We start from the raw sequence: 23,282 nt of genomic DNA on the forward strand, positions 1-23,282 counted from the left end.
ACACGTGCACGGGTGTGACTATCTTTACCACACTATCTACACTTGCACGGGTGTGACTATCTGTACCACACTATCTACACGTGCACGGGTGTGACTATCTTTACCACACTATCTACAGGTGCACGAGTGTGACTATCTTTACACACTATCTACACTTGCACGAGTGTGACTATCTTTACCACACTATCTACACGTGCACGGGTGTGACTATCTTTGCCACACTATCTACACACGCACGGGTGTGACTATCTTTGCCACACTATCTACACGTGCACGGGTGTGACTATCTTTGCCACACTATCTACACGTGCACGGGTGTGACTATCTTTACCACACTGTCTACACGTGCACGAGTGTGACTATCTTTACCACACTATCTGCACGTGTACGGGTGTGACTATCTTTGCCACACTATCTACACGTGCACGGGTGTGACTATCTTTGCCACACTGTCTACACGTGCACGGGTGTGACTATCTTTGCCACACTGCCTACACGTGCACGGGTGTGACTATCTTTACCACACTGTCTACACGTGCACGGGTGTGACTATCTTTACCACACTATCTACACGTGCACGGGTGTGACTATCTTTACCACACTATCTACACGTGCACGAGTGTGACTATCTTTGCCACACTATCTACACGTGCACGGGTGTGACTATCTTTACCACACTATCTACACGTGCACGGGTGTGACTATCTTTACCACACTGTCTACACGTGCACGGGTGTGACTATCTTTGCCACACTGTCTACACGTGCACGGGTGTGACTATCTTTACCACACTATCTACACGTGCACGAGTGTGACTATCTTTGCCACACTATCTACACGTGCACGGGTGTGACTATCTTTACCACACTATCTACACGTGCACGAGTGTGACTATCTTTGCCACACTATCTACACGTGCACGGGTGTGACTATCTTTACCACACTATCTACACGTGCACGGGTGTGACTATCTTTGCCACACTATCTACACGTGCACGAGTGTGACTATCTTTACCACACTATCTACACGTGCACGGGTGTGACTATCTTTGCCACACTATCTACACATGCATGGGTGTGACTATCTTTGCCACACTATCTACACGTGCACGAGTGTGACTATCTTTGCCACACTATCTACACGTGCACGAGTGTGACTATCTTTACCACACTATCTACACGTGCACGAGTGTGACTATCTGTACCACACTATCTACACGTGCACGGGTGTGACTATCTTTACCACACTATCTACACGTGCACGAGTGTGACTATCTTTGCCACACTATCTACACGTGCACGGGTGTGACTATCTTTACAACACTGTCTACACGTGCACGAGTGTGACTATCTTTACCACACTATCTACACGTGCACGGGTGTGACTATCTTTACCACACTGTCTACACGTGCACGAGTGTGACTATCTTTACCACACTATCTACACGTGTACGGGTATGACTATCTTTGCCACACTATCTACACGTGCACGAGTGTGACTATCTTTACCACACTGTCTACACGTGCACGGGTGTGACTATCTTTACCACACTGTCTACACGTGCACGGGTGTGACTATCTTTGCCACACTATCTACACGTGCACGAGTGTGACTATCTTTACCACACTATCTACACGTGTACGGGTGTGACTATCTTTGCCACACTATCTACACGTGCACGGGTGTGACTATCTTTACCACACTATCTACACTTGCACGAGTGTGACTATCTTTACCACACTATCTACACGTGCACGGGTGTGACTATCTTTGCCACACTATCTACACACGCACGGGTGTGACTATCTTTGCCACACTGTCTACACGTGCACGGGTGTGACTATCTTTGCCACACTGCCTACACGTGCACGGGTGTGACTATCTTTACCACACTGTCTACACGTGCACGGGTGTGACTATCTTTACCACACTATCTACACGTGCACGAGTGTGACTATCTTTGCCACACTATCTACACGTGCACGGGTGTGACTATCTTTACCACACTATCTACACGTGCACGGGTGTGACTATCTTTACCACACTGTCTACACGTGCACGGGTGTGACTATCTTTGCCACACTGTCTACACGTGCACGGGTGTGACTATCTTTACCACACTATCTACACGTGCACGAGTGTGACTATCTTTGCCACACTATCTACACGTGCACGGGTGTGACTATCTTTACCACACTATCTACACGTGCACGAGTGTGACTATCTTTGCCACACTATCTACACATGCACGGGTGTGACTATCTTTACCACACTATCTACACGTGCACGGGTGTGACTATCTTTGCCACACTATCTACACGTGCACGAGTGTGACTATCTTTACCACACTATCTACACGTGCACGGGTGTGACTATCTTTGCCACACTATCTACACATGCATGGGTGTGACTATCTTTGCCACACTATCTACACGTGCACGAGTGTGACTATCTTTGCCACACTATCTACACGTGCACGAGTGTGACTATCTTTACCACACTATCTACACGTGCACGAGTGTGACTATCTGTACCACACTATCTACACGTGCACGGGTGTGACTATCTTTACCACACTATCTACACGTGCACGAGTGTGACTATCTTTGCCACACTATCTACACGTGCACGGGTGTGACTATCTTTACAACACTGTCTACACGTGCACGAGTGTGACTATCTTTACCACACTATCTACACGTGCACGGGTGTGACTATCTTTACCACACTGTCTACACGTGCACGAGTGTGACTATCTTTACCACACTATCTACACGTGTACGGGTATGACTATCTTTGCCACACTATCTACATGTGCACGAGTGTGACTATCTTTACCACACTGTCTACACGTGCACGGGTGTGACTATCTTTACCACACTGTCTACACGTGCACGGGTGTGACTATCTTTGCCACAGTATCTACACGTGCACGAGTGTGACTATCTTTACCACACTATCTACACGTGCACGGGTGTGACTATCTTTACCACACTATCTACACTTGCACGGGTGTGACTATCTGTACCACACTATCTACACGTGCACGGGTGTGACTATCTTTACCACACTATCTACACGTGCACGAGTGTGACTATCTTTACACACTATCTACACTTGCACGAGTGTGACTATCTTTACCACACTATCTACACGTGCACGGGTGTGACTATCTTTGCCACACTATCTACACACGCACGGGTGTGACTATCTTTGCCACACTATCTACACGTGCACGGGTGTGACTATCTTTACCACACTGTCTACACGTGCACGAGTGTGACTATCTTTGCCACACTATCTACACGTGCACGGGTGTGACTATCTTTACCACACTATCTACACGTGCACGGGTGTGACTATCTTTACCACACTGTCGACACTTGCACGGGTGTGACTATCTTTACCAAACTATCTGCACTTGCACGAGTGTGACTATCTTTGCCACACTATCGACACGTGCACGAGTGTGACTATCTGTACCACACTATCTACACGTGCACGGGTGTGACTATCTTTACCACACTATCTACACGTGCACGAGTGTGACTATCTTTGCCACACTATCTACACGTGCACGGGTGTGACTATCCTTACCACACTGTCTACACGTGCACGAGTGTGACTATCTTTACCACACTATCTACACGTGCACGGGTGTGACTATCTTTACCACACTGTCTACACGTGCACGAGTGTGACTATCTTTACCACACTATCTACACGTGTACGGGTATGACTATCTTTGCCACACTATCTACACGTGCACGAGTGTGACTATCTTTACCACACTGTCTACACGTGCACGGGTGTGACTATCTTTACCACACTGTCTACACGTGCACGGGTGTGACTATCTTTGCCACACTATCTACACGTGCACGAGTGTGACTATCTTTACCACACTATTTACACGTGCACGGGTGTGACTATCTTTACCACACTATCTACACTTGCACGGGTGTGACTATCTGTACCACACTATCTACACGTGCACGGGTGTGACTATCTTTACCACACTATCTACACGTGCACGAGTGTGACTATCTTTACACACTATCTACACTTGCACGAGTGTGACTATCTTTACCACACTATCTACACGTGCACGGGTGTGACTATCTTTGCCACACTATCTACACACGCACGGGTGTGACTATCTTTGCCACACTATCTACACGTGCACGGGTGTGACTATCTTTGCCACACTATCTACACGTGCACGGGTGTAACTATCTTTACCACACTGTCTACACGTGCACGAGTGTGACTATCTTTGCCACACTATCTACACGTGCACGGGTGTGACTATCTTTACCACACTATCTACACGTGCACGGGTGTGACTATCTTTACCACACTGTCGACACTTGCACGGGTGTGACTATCTTTACCACACTATCTGCACTTGCACGAGTGTGACTATCTTTGCCACACTATCTACACGTGCACGAGTGTGACTATCATTACCACACTGTCTACACGTGCACGAGTGTGACTATCTTTACCACACTGTCTAAACGTGCACGGGTGTGACTATCTTTGCCACACTATCTACACGTGCACGAGTGTGACTATCTTTACCACACTGTCTACACGTGCACGGGTGTGACTATCTTTGCCACACTGTCTACACGTGCACGAGTGTGACTATCTTTGCCACACTATCTACACGTGCACGGGTGTGACTATCTTTACCACACTATCTACACGTGCACGGGTGTGACTATCTTTACCACACTGTCGACACTTGCACGGGTGTGACTATCTTTACCAAACTATCTGCACTTGCACGAGTGTGACTATCTTTGCCACACTATCTACACGTGCACGAGTGTGACTATCTGTACCACACTATCTACACGTGCACGGGTGTGACTATCTTTACCACACTATCTACACGTGCACGAGTGTGACTATCTTTGCCACACTATCTACACGTGCACGGGTGTGACTATCTTTACCACACTGTCTACACGTGCACGAGTGTGACTATCTTTACCACACTATCTACACGTGCACGGGTGTGACTATCTTTACCACACTGTCTACACGTGCACGAGTGTGACTATCTTTACCACACTATCTACACGTGTACGGGTATGACTATCTTTGCCACACTATCTACACGTGCACGAGTGTGACTATCTTTACCACACTGTCTACACGTGCACGGGTGTGACTATCTTTACCACACTGTCTACACGTGCACGGGTGTGACTATCTTTGCCACACTATCTACACGTGCACGAGTGTGACTATCTTTACCACACTATCTACACGTGCACGGGTGTGACTATCTTTACCACACTATCTACACTTGCACGGGTGTGACTATCTGTACCACACTATCTACACGTGCACGGGTGTGACTATCTTTACCACACTATCTACACGTGCACGAGTGTGACTATCTTTACACACTATCTACACTTGCACGAGTGTGACTATCTTTACCACACTATCTACACGTGCACGGGTGTGACTATCTTTGCCACACTATCTACACACGCACGGGTGTGACTATCTTTGCCACACTATCTACACGTGCACGGGTGTGACTATCTTTGCCACACTATCTACACGTGCACGGGTGTGACTATCTTTACCACACTGTCTACACGTGCACGAGTGTGACTATCTTTACCACACTATCTACACGTGTACGGGTGTGACTATCTTTGCCACACTGTCTACACGTGCACGGGTGTGACTATCTTTGCCACACTGCCTACACGTGCACGGGTGTGACTATCTTTACCACACTGTCTACACGTGCACGGGTGTGACTATCTTTACCACACTATCTACACGTGCACGGGTGTGACTATCTTTACCACACTATCTACACGTGCACGAGTGTGACTATCTTTGCCACACTATCTACACGTGCACGGGTGTGACTATCTTTACCACACTATCTACACGTGCACGGGTGTGACTATCTTTACCACACTGTCTACACGTGCACGGGTGTGACTATCTTTACCACACTATCTACACGTGCACGAGTGTGACTATCTTTGCCACACTATCTACACGTGCACGGGTGTGACTATCTTTACCACACTATCTACACGTGCACGAGTGTGACTATCTTTGCCACACTATCTACACGTGCACGGGTGTGACTATCTTTACCACACTATCTACACGTGCACGGGTGTGACTATCTTTGCCACACTATCTACACGTGCACGAGTGTGACTATCTTTACCACACTATCTACACGTGCACGGGTGTGACTATCTTTGCCACACTATCTACACGTGCACGAGTGTGACTATCTTTACCACACTAACTACACGTGCACGGGTGTGACTATCTTTACCACACTATCTACACGTGTACGGGTGTGACTATCTTTGCCACACTATCTAAACGTGCACGGGTGTGACTATCTTTGCCACACTGTCTACACGTGCACGGGTGTGACTATCTTTGCCACACTGCCTACACGTGCACGGGTGTGACTATCTTTACCACACTGTCTACACGTGCACGGGTGTGACTCTCTTTACCACACTATCTACACGTGCACGAGTGTGACTATCTTTGCCACACTATCTACACGTGCACGGGTGTGACTATCTTTACCACACTATCTACACGTGCACGGGTGTGACTATCTTTACCACACTGTCTACACGTGCACGGGTGTGACTATCTTTGCCACACTGTCTACACGTGCATGGGTGTGACTATCTTTACCACACTATCTACACGTGCACGAGTGTGACTATCTTTGCCACACTATCTACACTTGCACGGGTGTGACTATCTTTACCACACTATCTACACGTGCACGAGTGTGACTATCTTTGCCACACTATCTACACGTGCACGGGTGTGACTATCTTTACCACACTATCTACACGTGCACGGGTGTGACTATCTTTGCCACACTACCTACACGTGCACGAGTGTGACTATCTTTACCACACTATCTACACGTGCACGGGTGTGACTATCTTTGCCACACTATCTACACATGCATGGGTGTGACTATCTTTGCCACACTATCTACACGTGCACGAGTGTGACTATTTTTGCCACACCATCTACACGTGCACGAGTGTGACTATCTTTACCACACTATCTACACGTGCACGAGTGTGACTATCTGTACCACACTATCTACTCGTGCACGGGTGTGACTATCTTTACCACACTATCTACACGTGCACGAGTGTGACTATCTTTGCCACACTATCTAAACGTGCACGGGTGTGACTATCTTTACCACACTGTCTACACGTGCACGAGTGTGACTATCTTTACCACACTATCTACACGTGCACGGGTGTGACTATCTTTACCACACTGTCTACACGTGCACGAGTGTGACTATCTTTACCACACTATCTACACGTGTACGGGTGTGACTATCTTTGCCACACTATCTACACGTGCACGAGTGTGACTATCTTTACCACACTATCTACACGTGCACGGGTGTGACTATCTTTACCACACTGTCTACACGTGCACGGGTGTGATTATCTTTACCACACTATCTACACGTGCACGAGTGTGACTATCTTTACACACTATCTACACTTGCACGAGTGTGACTATCTTTACCACACTATCTACACGTGCACGGGTGTGACTATCTTTGCCACACTATCTACACACGCACGGGTGTGACTATCTTTGCCACACTATCTACACGTGCACGGGTGTGACTATCTTTGCCACACTATCTACACGTGCACGGGTGTGACTATCTTTACCACACTGTCTACACGTGCACGAGTGTGACTATCTTTGCCACACTATCGACACGTGCACGGGTGTGACTATCTTTACCACACTATCTACACGTGCACGGGTGTGACTATCTTTATCACACTGTCGACACTTGCACGGGTGTGACTATCTTTACCACACTATCTGCACTTGCACGAGTGTGACTATCTTTGCCACACTATCTACACGTGCACGAGTGTGACTATCATTACCACACTGTCTACACGTGCACGAGTGTGACTATCTTTACCACACTGTCTAAACGTGCACGGGTGTGACTATCTTTGCCACACTATCTACACGTGCACGAGTGTGACTATCTTTACCACACTATCTACACGTGCACGGGTGTGACTATCTTAGCCACACTATCTACACGTGCACGGGTGTGACTATCTTTACACACTATCTACACGTGCACGAGTGTGACTATCTTTGCCACACTATCTACACGTGCACGAGTGTGACTATCTTTACACACTATCTACACGTGCACGAGTGTGACTATCTTTACCACACTATCTACACACGCACGGGTGTGACTATCTTTTCCACACTATCTACACGTGCACGGGTGTGACTATCTTTACCACACTATCTACACGTGCACGAGTGTGACTATCTTTGCCACACTATCTACACGTGCACGGGTGTGACTATCTTTACCACACTATCTACACGTGCACGAGTGTGACTATCTGTACCACACTATCTACACGTGCACGGGTGTGACTATCTTTACCACACTATCTACACGTGCACGAGTGTGACTATCTTTGCCACACTATCTACACGTGCACGGGTGTGACTATCTTTACCACACTGTCTACACGTGCACGAGTGTGACTATCTTTACCACACTATCTACACGTGCACGGGTGTGACTATCTTTACCACACTGTCTACACGTGCACGAGTGTGACTATCTTTACCACACTATCTACACGTGTACGGGTATGACTATCTTTGCCACACTATCTACACGTTCACGAGTGTGACTATCTTTACCACACTGTCTACACGTGCACGGGTGTGACTATCTTTACCACACTGTCTACACGTGCACGGGTGTGACTATCTTTGCCACACTATCTACACGAGCACGAGTGTGACTATCTTTACCACACTATCTACACGTGCACGGGTGTGACTATCTTTACCACACTATCTACACTTGCACGGGTGTGACTATCTGTACCACACTATCTACACGTGCACGGGTGTGACTATCTTTACCACACTATCTACACGTGCACGAGTGTGACTATCTTTACACACTATCTACACTTGCACGAGTGTGACTATCTTTACCACACTATCTACACGTGCACGGGTGTGACTATCTTTGCCACACTATCTACACACGCACGGGTGTGACTATCTTTGCCACACTATCTACACGTGCACGGGTGTGACTATCTTTGCCACACTATCTACACGTGCACGGGTGTGACTATCTTTACCACACTGTCTACACGTGCACGAGTGTGACTATCTTTGCCACACTATCGACACGTGCACGGGTGTGACTATCTTTACCACACTATCTACACGTGCACGGGTGTGACTATCTTTATCACACTGTCGACACTTGCACGGGTGTGACTATCTTTACCACACTATCTGCACTTGCACGAGTGTGACTATCTTTGCCACACTATCTACACGTGCACGAGTGTGACTATCATTACCACACTGTCTACACGTGCACGAGTGTGACTATCTTTACCACACTGTCTAAACGTGCACGGGTGTGACTATCTTTGCCACACTATCTACACGTGCACGAGTGTGACTATCTTTACCACACTGTCTACACGTGCACGGGTGTGACTATCTTTGCCACACTGTCTACACGTGCACGAGTGTGACTATCTTTACCACACTATCTACACGTGCACGGGTGTGACTATCTTTGCCACACTATCTACACGTGCACGGGTGTGACTATCTTTACACACTATCTACACGTGCACGAGTGTGACTATCTTTGCCACACTATCTACACGTGCACGAGTGTGACTATCTTTACACACTATCTACACGTGCACGAGTGTGACTATCTTTACCACACTATCTACACACGCACGGGAGTGACTATCTTTTCCACACTATCTGCACGTGCACGGGTGTGACTATCTTTGCCACACTATCTACACGTGCACGGGTGTGACTATCTTTACACACTATCTACACGTGCACGAGTGTGACTATCTTTACCACACTATCTACACGTGCACGAGTGTGACTATCTTTGCCACACTATCTACACGTGCACGGGTGTGACTATCTTTACACACTATCTACACGTGCACGAGAGTGTCTATCTTTACCACACTATCTACACGTGCACGAGTGTGACTATCTTTACCACACTATCTACACGTGCACGGGTGTGACTATCTTTACCACACTATCTACACGTGCACGGGTGTGACTATCTTTACCACAGTATCTACACTTGCACGGGTGTGACTATCTTTGCCACACTATCTACACGTGCACGGGTGTGACTATCTTTACCACACTATCTACACGTGCACGAGTGTGACTATCTTTACCACACTATCTACACGTGCACGGGTGTGACTATCTTTACCACACTATCTACACGTGCACGGGTGTGACTATCTTTGCCACACCATCTACACGTGCACGGGTGTGACTATCTTTGCCACACTGTCTACACGTGCACGGGTGTGACTATCTTTGCCACACTGCCTACACGTGCACGGGTGTGACTATCTTTACCACACTGTCTACACGTGCACGGGTGTGACTCTCTTTACCACACTATCTACACGTGCACGAGTGTGACTATCTTTGCCACACTATCTACACGTGCACGGGTGTGACTATCTTTACCACACTATCTACACGTGCACGGGTGTGACTATCTTTACCACACTGTCTACACGTGCACGAGTGTGACTATCTTTGCCACACTGTCTACACGTGCACGGGTGTGACTATCTTTACCACACTATCTACACGTGCACGAGTGTGACTATCTTTGCCACACTATCTACACTTGCACGGGTGTGACTATCTTTACCACACTATCTACACGTGCACGAGTGTGACTATCTTTGCCACACTATCTACACGTGCACGGGTGTGACTATCTTTACCACACTATCTACACGTGCACGGGTGTGACTATCTTTGCCACACTACCTACACGTGCACGAGTGTGACTATCTTTACCACACTATCTACACGTGCACGGGTGTGACTATCTTTGCCACACTATCTACACATGCATGGGTGTGACTATCTTTGCCACACTATCTACACGTGCACGAGTGTGACTATTTTTGCCACACCATCTACACGTGCACGAGTGTGACTATCTTTACCACACTATCTACACGTGCACGAGTGTGACTATCTGTACCACACTATCTACTCGTGCACGGGTGTGACTATCTTTACCACACTATCTACACGTGCACGAGTGTGACTATCTTTGCCACACTATCTAAACGTGCACTGGTGTGACTATCTTTACCACACTGTCTACACGTGCACGAGTGTGACTATCTTTACCACACTATCTACACGAGCACGGGTGTGACTATCTTTACCACACTGTCTACACGTGCACGAGTGTGACTATCTTTACCACACTATCTACACGTGTACGGGTGTGACTATCTTTGCCACACTATCTACACGTGCACGAGTGTGACTATCTTTACCACACTATCTACACGTGCACGGGTGTGACTATCTTTACCACACTGTCTACACGTGCACGGGTGTGACTATCTTTACCACACTGTCTACACGTGCACGGGTGTGACTATCTTTGCCACACTATCTACACGTGCACGAGTGTGACTATCTTTACCACACTATCTACACGTGCACGGGTGTGACTATCTGTACCACACTATCTACACGTGCACGGGTGTGACTATCTTTACCACACTATCTACACGTGCACGAGTGTGACTATCTTTACACACTATCTACACTTGCACGAGTGTGACTATCTTTACCACACTATCTACACGTGCACGGGTTTGACTATCTTTGCCACACTATCTACACACGCACGGGTGTGACTATCTTTGCCACACTATCTACACGTGCACGGGTGTGACTATCTTTACCACACTGTCTACACGTGCACGAGTGTGACTATCTTTGCCACACTATCTACACGTGCACGGGTGTGACTATCTTTACCACACTATCTACACGTGCACGGGTGTGACTATCTTTACCACACTGTCGACACTTGCACGGGTGTGACTATCTTTACCAAACTATCTGCACTTGCACGAGTGTGACTATCTTTGCCACACTATCTACACGTGCACGAGTGTGACTATCTGTACCACACTATCTACACGTGCACGGGTGTGACTATCTTTACCACACTATCTACACGTGCACGAGTGTGACTATCTTTGCCACACTATCTACACGTGCACGGGTGTGACTATCTTTACCACACTGTCTACACATGCACGAGTGTGACTATCTTTACCACACTATCTACACGTGCACGGGTGTGACTATCTTTACCACACTGTCTACACGTGCACGAGTGTGACTATCTTTACCACACTATCTACACGTGTACGGGTATGACTATCTTTGCCACACTATCTACACGTGCACGAGTGTGACTATCTTTACCACACTGTCTACACGTGCACGGGTGTGACTATCTTTACCACACTGTCAACACGTGCACGGGTGTGACTATCTTTGCCACACTATCTACACGTGCACGAGTGTGACTATCTTTACCACACTATCTACACGTGCACGGGTGTGACTATCTTTACCACACTATCTACACTTGCACGGGTGTGACTATCTGTACCACACTATCTACACGTGCACGGGTGTGACTATCTTTACCACACTATCTACAGGTGCACGAGTGTGACTATCTTTACACACTATCTACACTTGCACGAGTGTGACTATCTTTACCACACTATCTACACGTGCACGGGTGTGACTATCTTTGCCACACTATCTACACACGCACGGGTGTGACTATCTTTGCCACACTATCTACACGTGCACGGGTGTGACTATCTTTGCCACACTATCTACACGTGCACGGGTGTGACTATCTTTACCACACTGTCTACACGTGCACGAGTGTGACTATCTTTACCACACTATCTACACGTGTACGGGTGTGACTATCTTTGCCACACTATCTACACGTGCACGGGTGTGACTATCTTTGCCACACTGTCTACACGTGCACGGGTGTGACTATCTTTGCCACACTGCCTACACGTGCACGGGTGTGACTATCTTTACCACACTGTCTACACGTGCACGGGTGTGACTATCTTTACCACACTATCTACACGTGCACGGGTGTGACTATCTTTACCACACTATCTACACGTGCACGAGTGTGACTATCTTTGCCACACTATCTACACGTGCACGGGTGTGACTATCTTTACCACACTATCTACACGTGCACGGGTGTGACTATCTTTACCACACTGTCTACACGTGCACGGGTGTGACTATCTTTGCCACACTGTCTACACGTGCACGGGTGTGACTATCTTTACCACACTATCTACACGTGCACGAGTGTGACTATCTTTGCCACACTATCTACACGTGCACGGGTGTGACTATCTTTACCACACTATCTACACGTGCACGAGTGTGACTATCTTTGCCACACTATCTACACGTGCACGGGTGTGACTATCTTTACCACACTATCTACACGTGCACGGGTGTGACTATCTTTGCCACACTATCTACACGTGCACGAGTGTGACTATCTTTACCACACTATCTACACGTGCACGGGTGTGACTATCTTTGCCACACTATCTACACATGCATGGGTGTGACTATCTTTGCCACACTATCTACACGTGCACGAGTGTGACTATCTTTGCCACACTATCTACACGTGCACGAGTGTGACTATCTTTACCACACTATCTACACGTGCACGAGTGTGACTATCTGTACCACACTATCTACACGTGCACGGGTGTGACTATCTTTACCACACTATCTACACGTGCACGAGTGTGACTATCTTTGCCACACTATCTACACGTGCACGGGTGTGACTATCTTTACAACACTGTCTACACGTGCACGAGTGTGACTATCTTTACCACACTATCTACACGTGCACGGGTGTGACTATCTTTACCACACTGTCTACACGTGCACGAGTGTGACTATCTTTACCACACTATCTACACGTGTACGGGTATGACTATCTTTGCCACACTATCTACACGTGCACGAGTGTGACTATCTTTACCACACTGTCTACACGTGCACGGGTGTGACTATCTTTACCACACTGTCTACACGTGCACGGGTGTGACTATCTTTGCCACACTATCTACACGTGCACGAGTGTGACTATCTTTACCACACTATCTACACGTGTACGGGTGTGACTATCTTTGCCACACTATCTACACGTGCACGGGTGTGACTATCTTTACCACACTGTCTACACGTGCACGAGTGTGACTATCTTTACCACACTATCTACACGTGTACGGGTGTGACTATCTTTGCCACACTATCTACACGTGCACGGGTGTGACTATCTTTGCCACACTGTCTACACGTGCACGGGTGTGACTATCTTTGCCACACTGCCTACACGTGCACGGGTGTGACTATCTTTACCACACTGTCTACACGTGCACGGGTGTGACTATCTTTACCACACTATCTACACGTGCACGGGTGTGACTATCTTTACCACACTATCTACACGTGCACGAGTGTGACTATCTTTGCCACACTATCTACACGTGCACGGGTGTGACTATCTTTACCACACTATCTACACGTGCACGGGTGTGACTATCTTTACCACACTGTCTACACGTGCACGGGTGTGACTATCTTTGCCACACTGTCTACACGTGCACGGGTGTGACTATCTTTACCACACTATCTACACGTGCACGAGTGTGACTATCTTTGCCACACTATCTACACGTGCACGGGTGTGACTATCTTTACCACACTATCTACACGTGCACGAGTGTGACTATCTTTGCCACACTATCTACACATGCACGGGTGTGACTATCTTTACCACACTATCTACACGTGCACGGGTGTGACTATCTTTGCCACACTATCTACACGTGCACGAGTGTGACTATCTTTACCACACTATCTACACGTGCACGGGTGTGACTATCTTTGCCACACTATCTACACATGCATGGGTGTGACTATCTTTGCCACACTATCTACACGTGCACGAGTGTGACTATCTTTGCCACACTATCTACACGTGCACGAGTGTGACTATCTTTACCACACTATCTACACGTGCACGAGTGTGACTATCTGTACCACACTATCTACACGTGCACGGGTGTGACTATCTTTACCACACTATCTACACGTGCACGAGTGTGACTATCTTTGCCACACTATCTACACGTGCACGGGTGTGACTATCTTTACAACACTGTCTACACGTGCACGAGTGTGACTATCTTTACCACACTATCTACACGTGCACGGGTGTGACTATCTTTACCACACTGTCTACACGTGCACGAGTGTGACTATCTTTACCACACTATCTACACGTGTACGGGTATGACTATCTTTGCCACACTATCTACATGTGCACGAGTGTGACTATCTTTACCACACTGTCTACACGTGCACGGGTGTGACTATCTTTACCACACTGTCTACACGTGCACGGGTGTGACTATCTTTGCCACAGTATCTACACGTGCACGAGTGTGACTATCTTTACCACACTATCTACACGTGCACGGGTGTGACTATCTTTACCACACTATCTACACTTGCACGGGTGTGACTATCTGTACCACACTATCTACACGTGCACGGGTGTGACTATCTTTACCACACTATCTACACGTGCACGAGTGTGACTATCTTTACACACTATCTACACTTGCACGAGTGTGACTATCTTTACCACACTATCTACACGTGCACGGGTGTGACTATCTTTGCCACACTATCTACACACGCACGGGTGTGACTATCTTTGCCACACTATCTACACGTGCACGGGTGTGACTATCTTTACCACACTGTCTACACGTGCACGAGTGTGACTATCTTTGCCACACTATCTACACGTGCACGGGTGTGACTATCTTTACCACACTATCTACACGTGCACGGGTGTGACTATCTTTACCACACTGTCGACACTTGCACGGGTGTGACTATCTTTACCAAACTATCTGCACTTGCACGAGTGTGACTATCTTTGCCACACTATCGACACGTGCACGAGTGTGACTATCTGTACCACACTATCTACACGTGCACGGGTGTGACTATCTTTACCACACTATCTACACGTGCACGAGTGTGACTATCTTTGCCACACTATCTACACGTGCACGGGTGTGACTATCCTTACCACACTGTCTACACGTGCACGAGTGTGACTATCTTTACCACACTATCTACACGTGCACGGGTGTGACTATCTTTACCACACTGTCTACACGTGCACGAGTGTGACTATCTTTACCACACTATCTACACGTGTACGGGTATGACTATCTTTGCCACACTATCTACACGTGCACGAGTGTGACTATCTTTACCACACTGTCTACACGTGCACGGGTGTGACTATCTTTACCACACTGTCTACACGTGCACGGGTGTGACTATCTTTGCCACACTATCTACACGTGCACGAGTGTGACTATCTTTACCACACTATTTACACGTGCACGGGTGTGACTATCTTTACCACACTATCTACACTTGCACGGGTGTGACTATCTGTACCACACTATCTACACGTGCACGGGTGTGACTATCTTTACCACACTATCTACACGTGCACGAGTGTGACTATCTTTACACACTATCTACACTTGCACGAGTGTGACTATCTTTACCACACTATCTACACGTGCACGGGTGTGACTATCTTTGCCACACTATCTACACACGCACGGGTGTGACTATCTTTGCCACACTATCTACACGTGCACGGGTGTGACTATCTTTGCCACACTATCTACACGTGCACGGGTGTAACTATCTTTACCACACTGTCTACACGTGCACGAGTGTGACTATCTTTGCCACACTATCTACACGTGCACGGGTGTGACTATCTTTACCACACTATCTACACGTGCACGGGTGTGACTATCTTTACCACACTGTCGACACTTGCACGGGTGTGACTATCTTTACCACACTATCTGCACTTGCACGAGTGTGACTATCTTTGCCACACTATCTACACGTGCACGAGTGTGACTATCATTACCACACTGTCTACACGTGCACGAGTGTGACTATCTTTACCACACTGTCTAAACGTGCACGGGTGTGACTATCTTTGCCACACTATCTACACGTGCACGAGTGTGACTATCTTTACCACACTGTCTACACGTGCACGGGTGTGACTATCTTTGCCACACTGTCTACACGTGCACGAGTGTGACTATCTTTGCCACACTATCTACACGTGCACGGGTGTGACTATCTTTACCACACTATCTACACGTGCACGGGTGTGACTATCTTTACCACACTGTCGACACTTGCACGGGTGTGACTATCTTTACCAAACTATCTGCACTTGCACGAGTGTGACTATCTTTGCCACACTATCTACACGTGCACGAGTGTGACTATCTGTACCACACTATCTACACGTGCACGGGTGTGACTATCTTTACCACACTATCTACACGTGCACGAGTGTGACTATCTTTGCCACACTATCTACACGTGCACGGGTGTGACTATCTTTACCACACTGTCTACACGTGCACGAGTGTGACTATCTTTACCACACTATCTACACGTGCACGGGTGTGACTATCTTTACCACACTGTCTACACGTGCACGAGTGTGACTATCTTTACCACACTATCTACACGTGTACGGGTATGACTATCTTTGCCACACTATCTACACGTGCACGAGTGTGACTATCTTTACCACACTGTCTACACGTGCACGGGTGTGACTATCTTTACCACACTGTCTACACGTGCACGGGTGTGACTATCTTTGCCACACTATCTACACGTGCACGAGTGTGACTATCTTTACCACACTATCTACACGTGCACGGGTGTGACTATCTTTACCACACTATCTACACTTGCACGGGTGTGACTATCTGTACCACACTATCTACACGTGCACGGGTGTGACTATCTTTACCACACTATCTACACGTGCACGAGTGTGACTATCTTTACACACTATCTACACTTGCACGAGTGTGACTATCTTTACCACACTATCTACACGTGCACGGGTGTGACTATCTTTGCCACACTATCTACACACGCACGGGTGTGACTATCTTTGCCACACTATCTACACGTGCACGGGTGTGACTATCTTTGCCACACTATCTACACGTGCACGGGTGTGACTATCTTTACCACACTGTCTACACGTGCACGAGTGTGACTATCTTTACCACACTATCTACACGTGTACGGGTGTGACTATCTTTGCCACACTGTCTACACGTGCACGGGTGTGACTATCTTTGCCACACTGCCTACACGTGCACGGGTGTGACTATCTTTACCACACTGTCTACACGTGCACGGGTGTGACTATCTTTACCACACTATCTACACGTGCACGGGTGTGACTATCTTTACCACACTATCTACACGTGCACGAGTGTGACTATCTTTGCCACACTATCTACACGTGCACGGGTGTGACTATCTTTACCACACTATCTACACGTGCACGGGTGTGACTATCTTTACCACACTGTCTACACGTGCACGGGTGTGACTATCTTTACCACACTATCTACACGTGCACGAGTGTGACTATCTTTGCCACACTATCTACACGTGCACGGGTGTGACTATCTTTACCACACTATCTACACGTGCACGAGTGTGACTATCTTTGCCACACTATCTACACGTGCACGGGTGTGACTATCTTTACCACACTATCTACACGTGCACGGGTGTGACTATCTTTGCCACACTATCTACACGTGCACGAGTGTGACTATCTTTACCACACTATCTACACGTGCACGGGTGTGACTATCTTTGCCACACTATCTACACATGCACGGGTGTGACTATCTTTGCCACACTATCTACACGTGCACGAGTGTGACTATCTTTGCCACACTATCTACACGTGCACGAGTGTGACTATCTTTACCACACTATCTACACGTGCACGAGTGTGACTATCTGTACCACACTATCTACACGTGCACGGGTGTGACTATCTTTACCATACTATCTACACGTGCACGAGTGTGACTATCTTTGCCACACTATCTACACGTGCACGGGTGTGACTATCTTTACCACACTGTCTACACGTGCACGAGTGTGACTATCTTTACCACACTATCTACACGTGCACGGGTGTGACTATCTTTACCACACTGTCTACACGTGCACGAGTGTGACTATCTTTACCACACTATCTACACGTGTACGGGTATGACTATCTTTGCCACACTATCTACACATGCACGAGTGTGACTATCTTTACCACACTGTCTACACGTGCACGGGTGTGACTATCTTTACCACACTGTCTACACGTGCACGGGTGTGACTATCTTTGCCACACTATCTACACGTGCACGAGTGTGACTATCTTTACCACACTATCTACACGTGCACGGGTGTGACTATCTTTACCACACTATCTACACTTGCACGGGTGTGACTATCTGTACCACACTATCTACACGTGCACGGGTGTGACTATCTTTACCACACTATCTACACGTGCACGAGTGTGACTATCTTTACACACTATCTACACTTGCACGAGTGTGACTATCTTTACCACACTATCTACACGTGCACGGGTGTGACTATCTTTGCCACACTATCTACACACGCACGGGTGTGACTATCTTTGCCACACTATCTACACGTGCACGGGTGTGACTATCTTTGCCACACTATCTACACGTGCACGGGTGTGACTATCTTTACCACACTGTCTACACGTGCACGAGTGTGACTATCTTTGCCACACTATCTACACGTGCACGAGTGTGACTATCTGTACCACACTATCTACACGTGCACGGGTGTGACTATCTTTACCACACTATCTACAAGTGCACGAGTGTGACTATCTTTGCCACACTATCTACACGTGCACGAGTGTGACTATCATTACCACACTGTCTACACGTGCACGAGTGTGACTATCTTTACCACACTGTCTAAACGTGCACGGGTGTGACTATCTTTGCCACACTATCTACACGTGCACGAGTGTGACTATCTTTACCACACTGTCTACACGTGCACGGGTGTGACTATCTTTGCCACACTGTCTACACGTGCACGAGTGTGACTATCTTTGCCACACTATCTACACGTGCACGGGTGTGACTATCTTTACCACACTATCTACACGTGCACGGGTGTGACTATCTTTACCACACTGTCGACACTTGCACGGGTGTGACTATCTTTACCAAACTATCTGCACTTGCACGAGTGTGACTATCTTTGCCACACTATCTACACGTGCACGAGTGTGACTATCTGTACCACACTATCTACACGTGCACGGGTGTGACTATCTTTACCACACTATCTACACGTGCACGAGTGTGACTATCTTTGCCACACTATCTACACGTGCACGGGTGTGACTATCTTTACCACACTGTCTACACGTGCACGAGTGTGACTATCTTTACCACACTATCTACACGTGCACGGGTGTGACTATCTTTACCACACTGTCTACACGTGCACGAGTGTGACTATCTTTACCACACTATCTACACGTGTACGGGTATGACTATCTTTGCCACACTATCTACACGTGCACGAGTGTGACTATCTTTACCACACTGTCTACACGTGCACGGGTGTGACTATCTTTACCACACTGTCTACACGTGCACGGGTGTGACTATCTTTGCCACACTATCTACACGTGCACGAGTGTGACTATCTTTACCACACTATCTACACGTGCACGGGTGTGACTATCTTTACCACACTATCTACACTTGCACGGGTGTGACTATCTGTACCACACTATCTACACGTGCACGGGTGTGACTATCTTTACCACACTATCTACACGTGCACGAGTGTGACTATCTTTACACACTATCTACACTTGCACGAGTGTGACTATCTTTACCACACTATCTACACGTGCACGAGTGTGACTATCTTTGCCACACTATCTACACACGCACGGGTGTGACTATCTTTGCCACACTGCCTACACGTGCACGGGTGTGACTATCTTTACCACACTGTCTACACGTGCACGGGTGTGACTATCTTTACCACACTATCTACACGTGCACGGGTGTGACTATCTTTACCACACTATCTACACGTGCACGAGTGTGACTATCTTTGCCACACTATCTACACGTGCACGGGTGTGACTATCTTTACCACACTATCTACACGTGCACGGGTGTGACTATCTTTACCACACTGTCTACACGTGCACGGGTGTGACTATCTTTACCACACTGTCTACACGTGCACGGGTGTGACTATCTTTACCACACTATCTACACGTGCACGAGTGTGACTATCTTTGCCACACTATCTACACGTGCACGGGTGTGACTATCTTTACCACACTATCTACACGTGCACGAGTGTGACTATCTTTGCCACACTATCTACACGTGCACGGGTGTGACTATCTTTACCACACTATCTACACGTGCACGGGTGTGACTATCTTTGCCACACTATCTACACGTGCACGAGTGTGACTATCTTTACCACACTATCTACACGTGCACGGGTGTGACTATCTTTGCCACACTATCTACACATGCACGGGTGTGACTATCTTTGCCACACTATCTACACGTGCACGAGTGTGACTATCTTTGCCACACTATCTACACGTGCACGAGTGTGACTATCTTTACCACACTATCTACACGTGCACGAGTGTGACTATCTGTACCACACTATCTACACGTGCACGGGTGTGACTATCTTTACCACACTATCTACACGTGCACGAGTGTGACTATCTTTGCCACACTATCTACACGTGCACGGGTGTGACTATCTTTACCACACTGTCTACACGTGCACGAGTGTGACTATCTTTACCACACTATCTACACGTGCACGGGTGTGACTATCTTTACCACACTGTCTACACGTGCACGAGTGTGACTATCTTTACCACACTATCTACACGTGTACGGGTATGACTATCTTTGCCACACTATCTACACATGCACAAGTGTGACTATCTTTACCACACTGTCTACACGTGCACGGGTGTGACTATCTTTACCACACTGTCTACACGTGCACGGGTGTGACTATCTTTGCCACACTATCTACACGTGCACGAGTGTGACTATCTTTACCACACTATCTACACGTGCACGGGTGTGACTATCTTTACCACACTATCTACACTTGCACGGGTGTGACTATCTGTACCACACTATCTACACGTGCACGGGTGTGACTATCTTTACCACACTATCTACACGTGCACGAGTGTGACTATCTTTACACACTATCTACACTTGCACGAGTGTGACTATCTTTACCACACTATCTACACGTGCACGGGTGTGACTATCTTTGCCACACTATCTACACACGCACGGGTGTGACTATCTTTGCCACACTATCTACACGTGCACGGGTGTGACTATCTTTGCCACACTATCTACACGTGCACGGGTGTGACTATCTTTACCACACTGTCTACACGTGCACGAGTGTGACTATCTTTGCCACACTATCTACACGTGCACGGGTGTGACTATCTTTACCACACTATCTACACGTGCACGGGTGTGACTATCTTTACCACACTGTCGACACTTGCACGGGTGTGACTATCTTTACCAAACTATCTGCACTTGCACGAGTGTGACTATCTTTGCCACACTATCTACACGTGCACGAGTGTGACTATCTGTACCACACTATCTACACGTGCACGGGTGTGACTATCTTTACCACACTATCTACAAGTGCACGAGTGTGACTATCTTTGCCACACTATCTACACGTGCACGGGTGTGACTATCCTTACCACACTGTCTACACGTGCACGAGTGTGACTATCTTTACCACACTATCTACACGTGCACGGGTGTGACTATCTTTACCACACTGTCTACACGTGCACGAGTGTGACTATCTTTACCACACTATCTACACGTGCACGAGTGTGACTATCTTTACCACACTATCTACACGTGCATGAGTGTGACTATCTTTACCACACTATCTACACTTGCACGGGTGTGACTATCTTTACCACACTATCTACACGTGCACGGGTGTGACTATCTTTACCACACAATCTACACTTGCACGGGTGTGCCTATCTTTACCACACTATCTACACGTGCACGGGTGTGACTATCTTTACCACACTGTCTACACGTGCACGGGTGTGACTATCTTTACCACACTGTCTACACGTGCACGGGTGTGACTATCTTTGCCACACTATCTACACGTGCACGGGTGTGTCTATCTTTACCACACTGTCTACACGTGC

The sequence above is a fragment of the Stegostoma tigrinum genome, chromosome 17, assembly GCF_030684315.1.
Source record: "Stegostoma tigrinum isolate sSteTig4 chromosome 17, sSteTig4.hap1, whole genome shotgun sequence".
Classification (NCBI taxonomy): Eukaryota; Metazoa; Chordata; class Chondrichthyes; order Orectolobiformes; family Stegostomatidae; genus Stegostoma; species Stegostoma tigrinum.